The sequence below is a fragment of the Parasteatoda tepidariorum genome, chromosome 4, assembly GCF_043381705.1.
Source record: "Parasteatoda tepidariorum isolate YZ-2023 chromosome 4, CAS_Ptep_4.0, whole genome shotgun sequence".
In the NCBI taxonomy this organism is placed as follows: domain Eukaryota; kingdom Metazoa; phylum Arthropoda; class Arachnida; order Araneae; family Theridiidae; genus Parasteatoda; species Parasteatoda tepidariorum.
The window spans coordinates 28,929,454-28,946,361 of NC_092207.1; the positions used below are offsets into that span (position 1 = coordinate 28,929,454).

General features: G+C 30.5%; 1 long non-coding RNA gene across 3 annotated transcripts in view; it reads right to left on the reverse strand.

Moving 5' to 3' along the window:
• Positions 1-16,908, reverse strand: part of LOC110282269 (uncharacterized) — a 226,111-nt gene that overhangs the window by 64,783 nt on the left and 144,420 nt on the right. The window contains exon 1 of one of the 3 annotated variants that reach the window (XR_011636564.1): positions 4,657-4,823. The exons of the other annotated variants lie outside the window; for them this stretch is intronic. This is a non-coding gene — a long non-coding RNA (uncharacterized lncRNA). Of the gene's footprint in view, positions 1-4,656; positions 4,824-16,908 lie in introns of those variants that run through there. 3 annotated transcript variants of the gene reach the window in all.

Below are 16,908 nucleotides of genomic sequence, written 5' to 3' on the forward strand. Positions count from 1 at the left end.
GAGGGAAAAATGCACAATATTACCGTGATTACAGAGCACGGAAGCGAGCGGAGCAGGAAAAAGAGTCGTTGAATAGAACTAGTGATCCTTCTACGACTGCTGATTCTTCTACAATTAGCGTCGCAGGTTGCGAAGTTTAACTTCTTCCGCGCGGAGGGACTCAACGCACTATTTTTTTTAAACTTGTAGTGGATGACACTTGACGCTAATACAGTTTTTTCAAATATTAATTCATTAATTAAATTTAATTAATTAATTTTAGTTCTTTATGGGGGAAAATTTTGTAATTTTTTAATTGAAAGTAACTAAAATGAAATTTTTCTTTGTTGGCATAATTAGGAATTGACATGAATTTTTTATTTTATTATTATATTACTCGTTTTTTTTGTGTCCAGCAATAAAAAAACCAACGCGGCGAAAAATGAGATTTTGGCTATTACTTTTTGGACAGAGGAGACATAAATATATGTCCAGAAAATCATTTGTGTTGGAACGAAAACATTGAATAACACCAAAACAGAAGTTAAATAAGAAAAGACATTTTCTAAAAATGCTCTACCATTTTCTATTATTTAGAATTTGTTCAACTTCCAGTAACACATCTAAGGTTTCTTGTGTTGTTTCTATTTTGGGGACCAACTTTAGAGCTGCACGCAATTCATGGTACGATTTTTATCAAAACTATTTACCTTTCCGTGTTGGACTAAGCCATTTTACATTGTTTTCAATTACTCTAGGCTTAGAATTGTCATGATTTGCAGGTAATTACAACATATATTTTTTGTTTATTATACAAATATTTAATCTTGTCTAATTCGAGTGAGGGAATTTGGGAATTTCAAATCTGAAATTAGATCTGCTCTTGCTGCTACAGATTTTATATATATATATATATATAACAAAGGGGTCGTACAACTGTTGTGACAAACTTTTAATGGCTTTAGGGTATATCTTTAGGATTAAAAGTGCACAGGGACCCTTGCCCGGAAATGTTCCTCAAGTTCGAATCCCAGCAATGAATTTTGAATTCGGAGTAGAATTATTCAACCATTGGCTCCTCAACTTTGTGGAATACCTCTTCAGACACCAGAACCGGGGATCGATCCCGTCGATGGCTGGTCGGTACGAATTCTACTCTCGGCTCACATCTACCACAGTGCTGACGCAAAATATCCTCAGTGTCAGACGGATCATTGGTTAGTCTTGTCATTGGGCTGACCATGGGAGGTAATCGTGATTTTCCACTCCATGTATCGCAAATGCGGGTTAGTTCCATTACAAAGTTCTCCATGAAGTATAGTTCGTCCCAATGCTTGATACAGAAGTTCGCTTGTCTTCTTGGGTTGTATTCAAAATTGCGAGGCTACGGTGTTGAACATTTATAGTCGTAAACTCAGAATCAGGTCGGCTGTTCACCGTAGTACAAAATGTATTTTTGAAGTTTATATTTCATTTCTTTGTACCATTTAAAAAAATACAATAAAAGAGTGGAAGCTCTTTCCGAAAACAGTTAAAAAACGTTAATCTTCTTGAATTAATTGTTGAGGAATAAAAAGATCCATCTATTTTCGAAACTATTAATAAATATACAGTTTTGTAACTCAAAAACTAGAAGTATTTTTATGAAAAAAAAATAGCACACGTAAGAAAAATTTTTTTCATTTGAATTATTACTTGCCAGGGAAAACAACTATTAAAGAAACGTACTTAAATTTATTCTCAATGTTAAATTTTTACGAAAATCAGAGGCTGACCTAGTTTTAAAACACAATTACGAAAAAAGCTATTTTAAAATTAAAAAAAAGGCCTATTATGAGAAGCATTTGAATAAGTTCAAACGCATAAATTAAGATATAAAATTTTCTCCATGTTGCAAAACGTTAATCTAGATTTTAATGAATAATTTATGCAGTAAACCTAATTCCGATATTTTTATAAGTTCATAGTATTATTGTTGAATTTGCATTGTAATGTAAGTTAATAACAAAATAAGAAAAATTATGATTACCCACCCTTAAGAGCAAAGTTTTTATTACTGAGAAATGCTTTAGATTTCCATGAGTTACAGCCAAAAACAAAATATTACTGTAAATAAATCATTATTTTCTTCACCAGTTGATAAGAAAACTACCTACCCATGACTCATTGTTTTGACCCAAGTTCTCGTGAAACTGTTTTAAAAAGAAAGAGAAAGTGACATTTTACTAAAATTTATGTTTGATCTTTTCACTAGTAAAAAGTCAAACTACATTCCAGACATTTCTAACCACGTTTTATATTTTCCCATTTTCAATTTCATTAATTTAAAATTTAGTAGACTACTTGCACAAATAAAAGCAAAAACTATATTTTATAGCAATAATATTTATGCAATAAATTTAGTTTTTATATTTTTTTAAGTTTAGCCTATCATTACTATTATATTTGCCTTGTAAGTAATGTTAATAGCGAAATAATAAAAATTAATTTAACCCACCATTAAGAGCAAAATGCTTATCATTGAGAAATGTTTCAAATTTCCATGAGTTACTGCCACAAAACAAAATATTACTGTAAATAAATCATTCGTTTCTTCACTGGTTGATAAGAAAACTGCCAACACATGATTCATTGTTTTGACTCAACTTCCAGTGAAACTGCTTTAAAAAGAAAGAATAAGCGAAGTTTTGCTAAAATTTATGCTTGAACTTTTCACAAGTTTAAAGTCAAACTACATACCCGACATTTCTAACCACATTTTACTTTTTTTCCTATTTTCAGTTTTAATAATTTAAAGTTCAGTTGACTACTTAAACAAGTAAAAGCAAAAATTGTTTTTTAGCAATAATATTTATCAATAATTTCTTTCGAGTTTTGTACATAATTAGCATAATTAGCGATTAAAATCTTGGAAGTATTTGAAATCAACAACTGTTAGTCTTTAGAATGAATAAAAAATTTTTAGGAAACAATTGAATTTTGAAATTAGTTATGAATTAGTTAAGCACGAAAAACTAGGAGGGAGAATAAGTAATAATGAGTCTGTTCGTTTACATTGCTATTATTCTTTTTATAGCCTTAGAAACCCCTTTTTAATCGGAAAATAAATTTTATCTTTAAAACGTAAGAGCAGCACTGTTTATGGTATTCAACTCATTTCGTTTTGCTACACAAAAACAATGAAACTTAGAAATTTGAAATTACGAAGGACCGTAGAAAAATATACTGAGAGTACAATGGAACAAAAAAAAATCTAATATTCAATAATTAGTTCGAGAACTAGTAACTGATAAATTTGTAGTAAAAAATAGCATGCAGAACGCTGTGCAAGCACAAAAATGCAGATATAAGATAAAGAAATAAGTTAACAAATGCAGATATGAGATAAGAGTTGGAATTTGACGTGATTAAAAGGCCATTTTTATTTTAAGCTTAACGAGTTTTTTTTTTTCGAAGTTCCAATTTTCTCAAAAGTTGTCGCAGTTTTTAATGAATTTTTGGGAATTATTCTCCCTTTTTTTGCTTTAAACAATGGCTATTTTATTCTAAGGAAAATTTATTTCTCTCTCTCTCTCTCTCTTGAGAGTTTATAAACTCGCGCTTGAGTTGACGTAAAAAAGTTGTGAAAAAAAAATCGGAGAGGAAAGTAGATGTTACCAGATTTAAATTTTATAAATTTTCTCTAAAGTTGTCGCAATTTTTTGTGAATTTTAGGCAATTAGTCTCCCTTTTTTTGCTTTAAGCAATGGCTATTTATTCATCCTTGAGGGAAAATTTACTTCTCTCTCTTTTGAGATATTATAAACTCGTGCTTGAGTTGACGTAAAAAAGTTTTAAAAAAATCGTAGAGGAGAGATTTAAATTTTAACCTGATTAACCAGATTTAAATTTTAACCTTTATAGAGATATTTTTAAAAATTTTAAAAAACTTATTTCAAGGAAGATAAAAATCGTTGCTAATTGGAAATGTTATAATGATTTATCTGTCTATAATGTGTAAAATTACACCCCTATTATTTTTTCTTATCGCTTCTGCATTCCTAGGTTTTAATTTCTTTTTCAAGTATAGTTGATTATTTTTCAAATTTTATTTCGTTTCTATCTTTCTTTTTCAATTATTACATTAACCCAATGTTGTTTAAAATTATAATAATTACATATATTGTTACCAAAATGTCCTCTGTTTTAACAAAAAATATCGATTTTTAAGGTTTCGATTTTTATCGTTTAATAAAATAGTAAATAAAAAAAATAGTAAAAATAGTAAAAAAAATAATGGAAACAAAATATTTAGTATTCGTTCAAATGATGGAAAAAATGCGATTTTTTTTAAAGTTGGTTTTTAAATTGGAAACGGCTCACTTCGGTATTTTCATAACCCTACTTTTTACAGCACTATAATTTAGATACCTATCATAATAAACAATAATCACTTTATAACTATCTGTTCTAAAGGGATTGCATTTAATCAGTTAGCAAGTTTTTGTCTGAGTAGCGTACGTGCTACCAACTCAATAACTAACTAACTAACAAGCTCATTAACTTAATAGCTTACTAACTAAATCAATAATGGAATATCTCTGATAATCTTAAGTATTTGATTAAACTATTAAGTAACTAAGTCAATCATAAACAAATTAAAAGAAAATTAAATAATGAAGTAACTAAATCACTTACTTATTCATTAACACTCACTTGTGATTAAAATCTGGAGATTTATTGAATGATTTACTAGATAAATTCTTTTCTCAAATTTTTACGATCTATTCTTCAGTTGGACAGAATCCTGACCCTTCAAATAAGAATCTGAAGTCGCTTGTAGCAATTTGACATGAGTTCACGACCCACTCATTGTATTTCGCATACGGACATGCATATTCCCGCAGTGGACTGATCCTTAAGACACGGTTCCCAACAGATCAGCATCATTGACTGCGGTCAGTGTGCGGGTGGGTGACCACGTGGATCAGTCTGCGTAGGGACATAGGGTGTGCGGTATTGGTACTCGTTAAACTGTTCTACCGTAAAGTGCTCGACTTCGCGTGCAGGTCGTTGGGCTAACGAGGCGGGGGTGCCATCCCCTCTGCAGAGGATCAAAATTGTGATGGCTTGTCGTCGAATCATCCTCAGGGATGTTTCCCAGACAGTCGCCAATAGCCCATTGAGCAGCTCTAGAGCGACGTAAATTAACTACAAATACAACAACAACTGACATGCATATGTTCGTTAAACTTATTTATTGTTTTATTGAAGTTACATACATTTGCAGTCTTGTGTGCTCAATTTAAACTTATAAACCTTTGTCGAGTAGAAATAATTAGTAGAAGGATTAGATTAATTCAGAGAAGGCCATCACGAAGAATACATCCAGGGTTACGACGGGTTTCGAACCCGCCACCACCAAGCTTCACAAAGCGTTTGGCGGTGAAATCGCTCGGCCAGGGAGGAGCCTAAATTTATTTATTTATTGTTACACATCTCTACTTAGGCTAGTGTTCTCAATACAGAGTACGGCATATAAGCCCTAGTCAAGTTGCAGAATAGAAAGTCAAAGTTAGAGAAGGACATTACAAAGATAGATCTACTGGTAGCGGATTTGAGTCCCTCCGTAATTCTCCTAGTTATGGTTGTATCTTTATGATGTCCTTTATTTTATGCTATCTGTTTTTCAACTTTACAAACGTTTTTAGGCCGGGATAGCCTGGTCGGTAGGGCGCTGGACCAATGTCCGAAAGTTCGTGGGTTCGAACCCCGTCGGACAAAGACTCCCCGTGTAGTAAATGGTGACTGATGCACGTTGAATCTGTCGAGTCGCAAAGTCCTCCATGTTCCCATAACAAATCAATACCTCTGGGGGTACTGGATAGGAGATCGATCATTCTCTGATTTAGGTCAAAATTACGCTCTGTGGATGAATGTGTGAATGGGTCCGCCCTGTAAAATAAGAACAAAGCCTGCACGTGTAACTATAAAAATAAAGAAATAGTGGCAAGATTCGAACCCTCTACCTCCATGCTTCAGTTTTAAACATTTAGGAAAGATTGGTGCGTCACAATTAGGGCGCTTTTTCATTACACGACACGATACCGACAAAATCGGACGACAAATGTGTGAACGACAATGTCGTTGCCGGATAGTTCAAGCAATTGTTTTTTCACTTGTCCGATATCGTTCGTCCGAGAACTAGAAATTCTTGTCCATTCAATGTTTTGAGCTTGAATGAGCAGTTGCTTGTGTTCTGTTGTGATTTTTTTTGCAAACTTTAAATATGCCGGATGATAATCGTTGTCTCAAACTTCTTACTTTATTTTAGATGAAAAAGGTTAGCAGTGTAGAAACGTTTTTGGGTGCACGAAATGGTACTTACGTATTAACGCCACTGCAGCTACAGATTTGGCGGTTTTTAAGTGCCGCCAATCTGCATTTAAATTTTTGCGACAAATCATGAAATAAAACACTCTATTTGAAATCTAAAAATTCGAAACACTTTATTTAAAATCAAAGTAGTCAATCTGATTTCGGTGGAAAATGGGCCGATAGAGAGTTTTACATATATTCAAAACAGTCTGTTTTCTTTCACCAGATGTTGTCACCATATGAACTCTGATAAAATGATGATTCCAAATGATGTCTCGCTGTTCCCTTATGTCTTTTGTTCCTCCATTTAGCACTGCCCTTATTCTCTCAACTGTTTGTGTATTATGAACTCCTGTATCAGGATTAATAAAATGTATACAAATACCTACTTGCTAAGGTATTTGTATTTACGATAAACCTTAGCAAGTAGGAATCCTTCTATTCTCTTTGCTTGATAACCTTTCCAACTGTCAGAATGAATTGTACAAACATCTAAGCCCCACTTGCTGATCAAACTGTCTTAAATTACATTTCCAAAACGTACGTTTACCAAAATAAAGTTTCATGTCATGGGAATTGATATATTTTCGTTTTTTTTTGGGTAAAATATTTCGCTACTGTTTTTGGCAAATCCCAAAGATGCATTTTCGTGGCACTAAAAATGGCGTCAGAAATCAGCAAACAAGGCAACAAGGAATCCAAAAAATAACTGCATGCGAAAACGGGGTTGCTGTGTGCGAACAACAGGATTGCTCTTTATTGGCGCATTAGCACAACTTCTGCAACAACGTAAGTACCCACGAAATAAATGAGGCAAGATATGTTGAAGAAGATTTTTATGTGCTTTTCCATAAGCTACAAAAAGTCCCAAAATAAATTTTTTAATTACGTCTGAATGAGAGAAGCCAAGAACAAGATTGATGTTAATGAGGAATAATTTTTATATGGCTTTTGAGTTGGCGTCTGCTCGCTAATTTATGTCTGTAATCACTTAACATTACTTAAATTCTTTAAATGTTTCAAAATATTAAAGTTTTTTTTAATCGAATTAAAATATTAGTTTCACTTAGAATAATCTTTTTAGATGATTTTTTAAATGAGTTTTACCAAATTTATCTTATGAAGTCGCTCTATCATTTTTCAAAAAATGTTTTAGTTGAATCAGGGAACATATTTTTTATTATTCAATCAAGCAGAAACCAGTAATTAGATCGAGTTCTGTCTGAAATACATAAGAGTCTTTATTTGCCTTCTTATCAAACCATTACTACTATAAAAAATATTATCTCTTCATTAAAGCATATAATGAATTTATAAAAATTTTCAATAAAACTCTTATGATTGTTTAAGTCTTTCAACCTCTTTATAATGCAAAAAATGCTACATCATAAAATTAAAAATTTATAACCAGACATGAGAATACATTATATAAAACTTTTATTTTCAAATTTTGCATTTGACATGATCAAATAAACGATTAAAATTGAATAAAATAATAATATCAAAAGAGGAGATAAAACAGAAAAGATAGACAATAACAAATAAACTCGCCATGATTTGAGGAGAAACTTGCTTGCCTAACCAACATTTGATTCCGACAAACGATATCGACTTGTCGGATACGACATAATCGTTATCGTATCGGTGAATGAAAAAGCACTCCGTTGCTGGCCATGTATTTTACTTGACTCTATGTCGTTCGCCGACAATCGGATCCGTTTTGTCGTTATCGTGTCGTGTAATGAAAAAGCGCCCTTAAGTTACTGATTTGGTTATTTTGCGCGCTATAGTAGCAACACTCTGGCCATTACGTTTTTAACGTCAAGCTATTACAAAATACTTAATTACTAGTTAAACAAATGAGTTTATTGTTCTCTTTTAATATTTTTAATTGAATTTATTAAGTTCTTTGTAATCGTTTGGATATTATTTTCAGGTATGTGAAATGCTTCAATGTTAATTTTTTAAGGATGCCGTGTTTTTTTGAAAACTGATATACATATTATGATTACATAATTACGATTTATTTTAAATATTTTAAATTTTCATAGTTTTTCTGGTCCTTATATTTATTTCAATTTTGAATATAATATGTATTAACATGGATGACATGCACTATTAATTCTTTTTAAACTAGGGGAAGAATAAGCAGCCGAAAGTTTTATAAATGTAAATTTTTTCTTCTTTTCTCTGTTTATAACGAAATCTATTTTTTGACAGAATAAAATATATAGAAGTAAATAAAAATATAAAAGAAACACTTTTTGTGTACAACAGAACAAAAATATAAAATAAATGATGTGGTATTGACTAGAAAATGTTATGTTTTTACATAAATGCGCAGTACGAAAAAAAATTCAAAACAATAAATATAAATCACGTTATCAAATCCCAAGTCAATAACTTTTATTGAAATAAAGCATAAAATCTCTACTTTAAAACAACAAATTGCAAAGAATTATCACTTTTTCATGCTACAAATATAATCTTACAGAGATAAGTAAAAATATGGCAGAGATATATACTGCATAATATATATTAGAGTGTCAACTGTTCAATTCTACTGTATCAAGTAATACTTTCATTTAAATGTGGCAAGGGGGCGCTGGGATCATTCACATGACGTCAGAATGGATCGTCATTAAGTATCATTAATGTTAACAACTAAGCATTTCTGTAGTTTGAAAGTCACTTGCGTTACAAAGTTACATGCATTTATTAAGTAAAAATAGAAGTCATTAAATTGAACATTTCTGCAATATTTTAAATTATGTTTGAACAGTTAAAATTATCGAATTTTTTGGTGAAGTTATCTAATTTTACTAAATTTACAACCATGCAGCATGATTTTAAAATCATATCTTACTTGTAATATTATTGAAATCATTACCAAAGCCTACGGCAAAAGTTACCGAACTTTGTAATGTTCCCTTAGAAGAGATATCAAGATATATTTCATCATATTTTGTGAAATTTTGATCTTAAACTTTTTCTTAGGAAACAGGAAACTAATAACTGAATTATTAAATACGTAAATAATTAAATTAATTTATTATATCAATTATTAAATCACTAGAGTTTACAACTGAGACGGAATGAATTACTGCGTCTTCTGAATTATTAAATTAAATAACAAAATGAATTACTAAATTTTAATTTGAAAGAATAAGTCAACAACAGGAACGTCAAGTTGCCAATTTAATTGAAAAATCACTAATTAAATCATTCACTTTCTGAAATTATAAATAATTAATTGAATCAATGACTAAATAAATAACTGTATCACTAAGAGGATCTCCAATTAATGAAACTCTAATTACAGTTATTTTTCGTGGTTCCTATGAATAAATGTATCATTTTTAAACCAAAATATTAAAACCCTTTAACTTTAAATTACATTTTCCTCAAGTTCATAATATTTCACGAAATAAGATTTTTCTAAATGACTTTTATAATCTACTAGAATAGCAATTCACCAAGAAGAATGTATTTTCATTTTAAATATTGAAGAGTTTCGAAAAATATCTTGAAACATTAACGCATGTTTTTTCTTCTTCTAAGGATATTACAAGAACTTTATCAGAACTCTTCGAAAACTCTAATAAGCGCTGAACGCGTTAAGTTTTATTATCGGATTTCACGATGAATATTGTATACTTTCCATTTGAGTTTAAGTTATTTATTTCAGATTTAAAAAGTAATTTAAAGTAACTATGTTGATGATTATGGTTTTTCACCCAAAGGCTTTGCTTAATATACATTTTTAAAATTTTTCCTTACTGTAAAGCATTTTGTGTATAAAAAGTAGATATTCGTAGATGATTTAACTTTCCTTTTATTAAAATGCACGAAAATATATTTACCGAGGAAAATACTGAGAGCTAATATAAAATGAAACTATTTTATTTAACAGATTTAAATTTAAGCACCAAGAGTCCACAAATTTGATTAAAAAAAGAGGAAAAAGACAGATATGTACGATTTACAGCATTCTTCTTAAGAAACCATTTTTTATTTTTCACTAAGTTTCAGAATTACAGTACAGAACCCGTTATCCGGAAATCAGAAAACCGGAAAACCAAAAAACCGGAACCAAATTCGAAAAATTTTCTCGCCATTTAAAAAAATTTTTTTTTTCCTCTTAAGATTTTACGATTTTTCTTTCTTTTTTTAAAGATGTTTACCTTACCATCATTTTGGAAATAAGCATTAGTGTCTTCATCGTTTCTTCTTATCTTTAAGATTATTTCCAAATTTTTTTTTTTTAGTTGGGTTTAACAATAAAGAAAACGGCTTTTTGTAGTGATTCAGAAAACCGGAAAAATCAGTTATCCGAAATAGCGATGGTTTCGACCGTTCCGGATAATCGGTTCCCTACAGTAGTTGCAACGTTCGTCAATAGAGGGCATTTTAAACTGTAGCTAATCATTTGATGGGATTAAAATTGGTTTCCTAAGCATGCATTATTCATTCGCCAGTTTTCATTTTTAGGACACCTGGTAAGTGTTAATGTCTGCCGACGACAATTAAAGTTGTGGACAGTAAAATTTTAAAACTTGGCTGCATTTATTTTAATAAAAATAACAGTACGAAAGGACTTCAAGTTCATGTTATTCGCTTGTTATTTTTTGTGCATATCTTTGTAACGAAGAAATTAAAACATTAACTGCTCTAAAATCAGAACAATTAACAAAAATTTAAAAAAAAAGTGTTTGCGTATAGCTATTATTCAAACCCCCAAAAAAAATTTATACATTGAAAATGTATGTTTAGTTTATTAATTGACATTATGTTCTGCAGTGTTGACAGATACGAAATTTTTTTATCTTATTTTGTAAGAAATTTTATTTTAAACACAAAAAGTATAAAAGAAAGTAGAAATAAAGAGGTTCAAAAAATATTTAACGTTTTGATATCATACGTTTCCACAGTTTCCTAATTTGTTTCTCGAAATACAGCTAAAAAGATTTCATTTTTTAAAATAAAATAACGTTAATTTTTTTGCAAAATGAGTTTTATTTTCTAAAAAGATATTTAGCTAAAATATGTACTGGGTGTAAAAATAGTTTGATTTAAGATTTCAAAGTTGCCACCCACCCTGCCCTCAGGGGGTGGGAGGAATATCAAGTTTGATTTCATTGAACAGCTTTTAAAAAATAGTGAATGTGACTGCTTTTACTTTTTCGATCTGATGTATATTTCTGGATAGATATTTGATCGTTTCCAAAAAATTTTTTTGTGTAAAAAAAAAAAAAGCTTTAGCAATTGATTTCTTTTTCAGATATTTTGAATTATAAACTTCAAGGAGAATCAATGATAATCACAATGGAACGTAAGGGTAAAAAAAAAAAAAATAAATAAATAATCAAGCCTAACAATGAATCGATATAAAACAATTTAAAGATTTGTCGAATTTCATCCATCGCTTTAAACGTTTAAATAATGGTACGGAAACTATGCATATCGATTAGAGAAGTATTCATCCAATTACTGTCAACTTTTCAACTTGTGCAAACGATATGTCATTAGATATGACTACAAATCCTTTGGAAGTTCTATTTTCGTTTACCGTACTGGAGTGCATAAAGATGCGCACAATTTGAGAAATACCAGCACTGTGTTCAGCTTATATTACATTTCAAATTTAAAATTCCATTGTTCGGTAATGTTTGCGAAGGGAGGGAAGTATTCGAACGTAATAAGATTTTATTTCGAGACAGAATTTCACTTTCGAATTGATCGGATCATTTTTGATTCATGAGTTGAGACGAAACTAACTTCTAAGTAGGGTAGCATTATTTTGAAATGATGCAAACACTATTTTCATTTTAGTAAAAACGCTTTTTAAATTTCTTTTCTTAATTTTTTTCTTAATTCTTTTTTTAATTAATTCTTTTCTTAATCTCAATTACAGGTAGTAAAAAGTTTTATTTACGAAAGTAATAACAGATTCTTGAAGACTAATAAGGAGGCATAATAACCAGCTAGAAAGTCAGCAACAATTTGCAGAAAAGAATTATTATTTAATCTTATTACATAATAAAAGAATTATTATTAAATATTCTAATATAAGAAAAAATTATTATTACATATGATACCATACAGTTTTACACTTTGAAATTTATAAAAGGAACTGAACTAAACTCAGCTGGGCGACAGCCCATAGAGGNAAGTGTTACATTGAGGAGGTGGTTCACCAAATAACAAATGTAGATGGGTCAGTCTGGTGTGTCCGATTCGCAGACGGGTAAGCTTAATATCTGCACTACGTAGTCGCAACACAGGGAAGGGTTACAAATTTGACTTATGAGCGTGCAACTTATTATTCACTTGGTTATCCCACTGCTGCTGCCATAAAGATTTTATATACTTTTTAATATGTACTTTTACATCTGAGAATGGTATAGATAAATTTAAAGTAGTAGTACAGGGACCTGTGGCACGACAGCGCGAAGGGCTACCGTCCTTAGACACCTGGCGTCATTTATGAAAGGAGCGTCTATTAATTTTCAGAACTCATCTGATAACTTCTGAAAATTTTAATTTATCATGTAATCAAATTAACTTCACCTGCCTTGTTGTGAAGGTTGCAATATCAAGAGTTGTTTTGTTGCTGTCGTCGGCCATTAAGACAGAGGGGGTGGTTGTTGTGTGATTGTTGTTTTCCAGTGGCGCCGCTAAGAATTAGACTTCTGTCACACCCATACGTCACATCCGTTTACAGAGTGGACCCATTCATGCATCCATTCATTCGTCCACAGATCGTAATTTTGTCCTGAACCAGAGAACCACCAATTTCCAATTCAGTACCCCCAGAGGTATTGATTTGTTAGGGAAACGTGGAGGACTTTGCGACCCGACTGATTTAAAGTGCATCAGTCACCCTTTGCTACACGAGGAGCCTACACGAATGTGAGTCCAGTGCCGTACCCTGAAAACCACGCTATACCGGCTCAATAAAAAGAACAAACATTCTAAATAATTTTTGACCTAATGATCGCATTGTCACGCGTAAGGACTTACTTTTAAAGGTTCGAGATCTGACCTCAGATATGCTAATTAATTACTTCAGACGACATTCTAAGTAAAGAAATCAGATACAAAAAAGTATTTTCATTGAATAAGCATAACTTTTTTTCGGCGGATTTAGATTCTTGACTTCTAAAATAAGAGGAGTACACCCAAACTGGAAAATATTGTCCCAATAAATTGATCAAGAGATCAGTCGAAAAGCTGACCCTTTAATAACTATTTATTTTTGCGTATTTCTACATATCACGAAAACATTTTGTTAGAGAATTGGACGAGCTTTGAACGCAATTATCAAATTCGTTTATCTTGTGTAACTACCACTATAAATATTGAATACACACTATAATTAAAGAAATATTATAAACAAAAAAAAATGAAGAAAAAATAATAATGAGCAAAATTAATATAAATAAATTGCATTAATTAACTAGTGGTATCCGTTCATCGAATTCTATCACAGATAAAAGTCTGGAAGGGGAGTATTCTGGTGTAGCTACCACTATAAATATTGAATACCAATTCACTAGTATATAAGACATGTTAACTTGATTCTATCTAGAGGTACCTTTTGATAGATGAAGGTTGACTTANGTCAGGACTCACTTTTAAAGGTTCGAGATCTGACCTCAGATATGCTAATTAATTACTGCAGACGAAATTCTAAGTAAAGAAATCAGATACAAAAAAGTATTTTCATTGAATAAGCATAACTTCCTTTCGGCGGATTTAGATTCTTGACTTCTAAAATATGAGGAGTAGACCCAAACTGGAAAATATTGTGCCAATAAATTGATCAAGAGATTAGTCGAAAAGCTGACCCTTTGATAACTATTTATTTTTGCGTATTTCTACTTATCACGAAAACATTTTTTAGAGAATCGGACGAGCTTTGAACGCAATTATCAAATTCGTTTATCTTGTGGTGTAACTACCACTATAAATATTGAATACACACTATAATTGGGGAAATACTATAAACAAAAAAAAATGAAGAAAAAAATATAATGAGCAAAATTGATATAAATAAATTGCATTAATTAACTAGTGGTATCCGTTCATCGAATTCTATCACAGATAAAAGTCTGGAAGGGGAGTATTGTGGTGTAGCTACCACTATAAATATTGAATACCAATTCACTAGTATATAAGACATGTTAACTTGATTCTATCTAGAGGTACCTTTTGATAGATGAAGGTTGACTTGGTCATTAATCATTTCCCTTCAATCTAATTTGATAATTTTTTCTTTTGTTTTAAATTTTAAGGTGTACAAATTTTTACATCATTCATTTTATAGAATGCAATTTTAAAGAGAAAAAATACAACATTTGAGCACGATTGTCTTACATAGTTCATAATAGTCTTATTCATCAAATTTTAAAAAAGTCGTAGAGTGCATGTAAATCCGATCATTAGTTCAAAAGTTATTCGGAGTGCTATTTTGGGCACTATACTTCCTTACTTTGTTGTAAAAGTTTCTAAATCAAATTTTAAAGTCCTCGTTTGAAATGCTCTTTAATTCTAACGTTGGGTTTTTAATTAGTTAGGCGTCGGTCTGGGAAACATTCCTGATGATGATCTTAAGACATGGCAAAATTTTGATCCTCTGTAGAGGGTAGGGCACCCAGGATTTGGTAGTCTTAGAACTTCAAAGTGAAATCGAGAACTTTGTTTACCCCGCTCCCTCAGTACTTTATTAGGTTGATCAAAGTTGTCAACCGCTTTAGCACTAACTGCCGTCACACTGAGACAAAATACTAGTTTATAATATAACTTGAATTATGAATAAATTTTTTTTTAACAAATTAATAAATAAATAAAAACTGGACGACAAGTAAAATGTTTTCCTATTAATCAGCAAATTAAACAAATACAGTACAGAACCCGTTATCTGGAAATCAGAAAATCGGAAAACCAAAAAACCGGAACGAAATTCAATAAATTTTCTCCCCGTTTTTTTAAAAAAATTTTTTTTCCTCATAAGATTTTACGATTTTTCTTTCTTGTTTTAAAGATGTTTACCTTACCATCACTTTGGAAATAATCATTAGTGTTTCATCATTAGTGTCTTCATCGTTTTTTCTTATTTTTAAGATTATTTCCAATTTTTTTTATTTTTTAGTTGGGTTTAACTATAAAAAAAACGGCCTTTTGTAGCGATTCAGAAAACCGGAAAAATCAGTTATGCGGAATAGTGATGGTCCCGACCTTTCCGGATAATCGGTTTCCTACTGTATTTAGCTTCAGAAGTTTAATAAAAACTCTTATTTACGACCGCAATATTTTTTATTTTCTTCTTTCTAGTTTTTATGTAAATTTACTTAATGATTAGTTTTTGAACACTGTAGTATCTTTTAAACTTTCTATATAAACCTATAAATTTTTATAAGCATATTGTTTGTAGGCAACCTAACTTTTTTTAACTTATTTTGGCGCATAACTTTAAACAAAACAAAAAATAATCCAAACAAATTTCTAAAGTAAATCTTTAAAAGACAAACTTTATGTACTAAATTGTTTTCAAGATTTCGTGTAAACATAAACAGCAAGCAATAAAAATATATTGAACAAGTCATTAAGCACTGTGTCTTAAAAACAATGTAACTAAATTATTAAATATTGGACGTTATTATCATAGGAAACTGAGAATATGGATGGTTATATTAAAAGTGGCATAAGTCCCTTAAAAAAAAGTTGCTTTTTTTTACTATGTTTTAATTTTTCACTTAAATTATAATATAGTTATAAAATAAATGCCTATCTATTTAAGTGCAAAAACTAAGCTAATTATTATAATTTAACATATTTTTTAAAAAAAATTCTTGATTTAAAAATAGATGATCTTACGCCATTTTCAAACTTAAGACTATAAATATACACGTAGCCATGATGACCAAAGAATAAACTAAGTAAACTCATCTCCTGTCCTTAAATTGTTATATAAGAGTACTATACTAATTACGCATTCCTAAGAGAATTTCTTATTAACAAACTTTCCAGAGATTAACTCCAACTTTCTAATTATTCCAGATAATGAGAAAAAGAGAAGAATTTTTTACCGAAAAAAAAAATGGCGAAAAACACCTTTTAATCGTTTTCAGTGAGATAGCCAAGTATTGAATTTTTCTGGTCTCGTGGAAATAATTACAACGCTTAAGTCGCTTGAAAGTGGCGTAACTGAAAAGTTTCATTAAGCTTTAGTCGCTAAAGTGTGAAATTTGCTTATTTAATAAGGGAGTCTTATTCGTGATTTTTAATTAATTTCTTCTATCTTTTAGTAATTTTTAAAATCTCCTTCTGTTTCCGGCTTAGTTTTTAAATAATGAAATAATTGGTACTACGTCTCAGTATTGTTAAGAGAAAGTACGAATTTTTCGCATATTTTTCAAATAATTTGTTTTTGAAGGAACCCAATTTTGAGTATGAAACTTTTAGTTGACTTATAATGAAAGTCAAATTTATTTAAAGAACTTAAGATAGGTAGTTCAAAAAATCGTCTCTTAAAAATATTTTAAAACCATAATTCACCATAAGTATGCT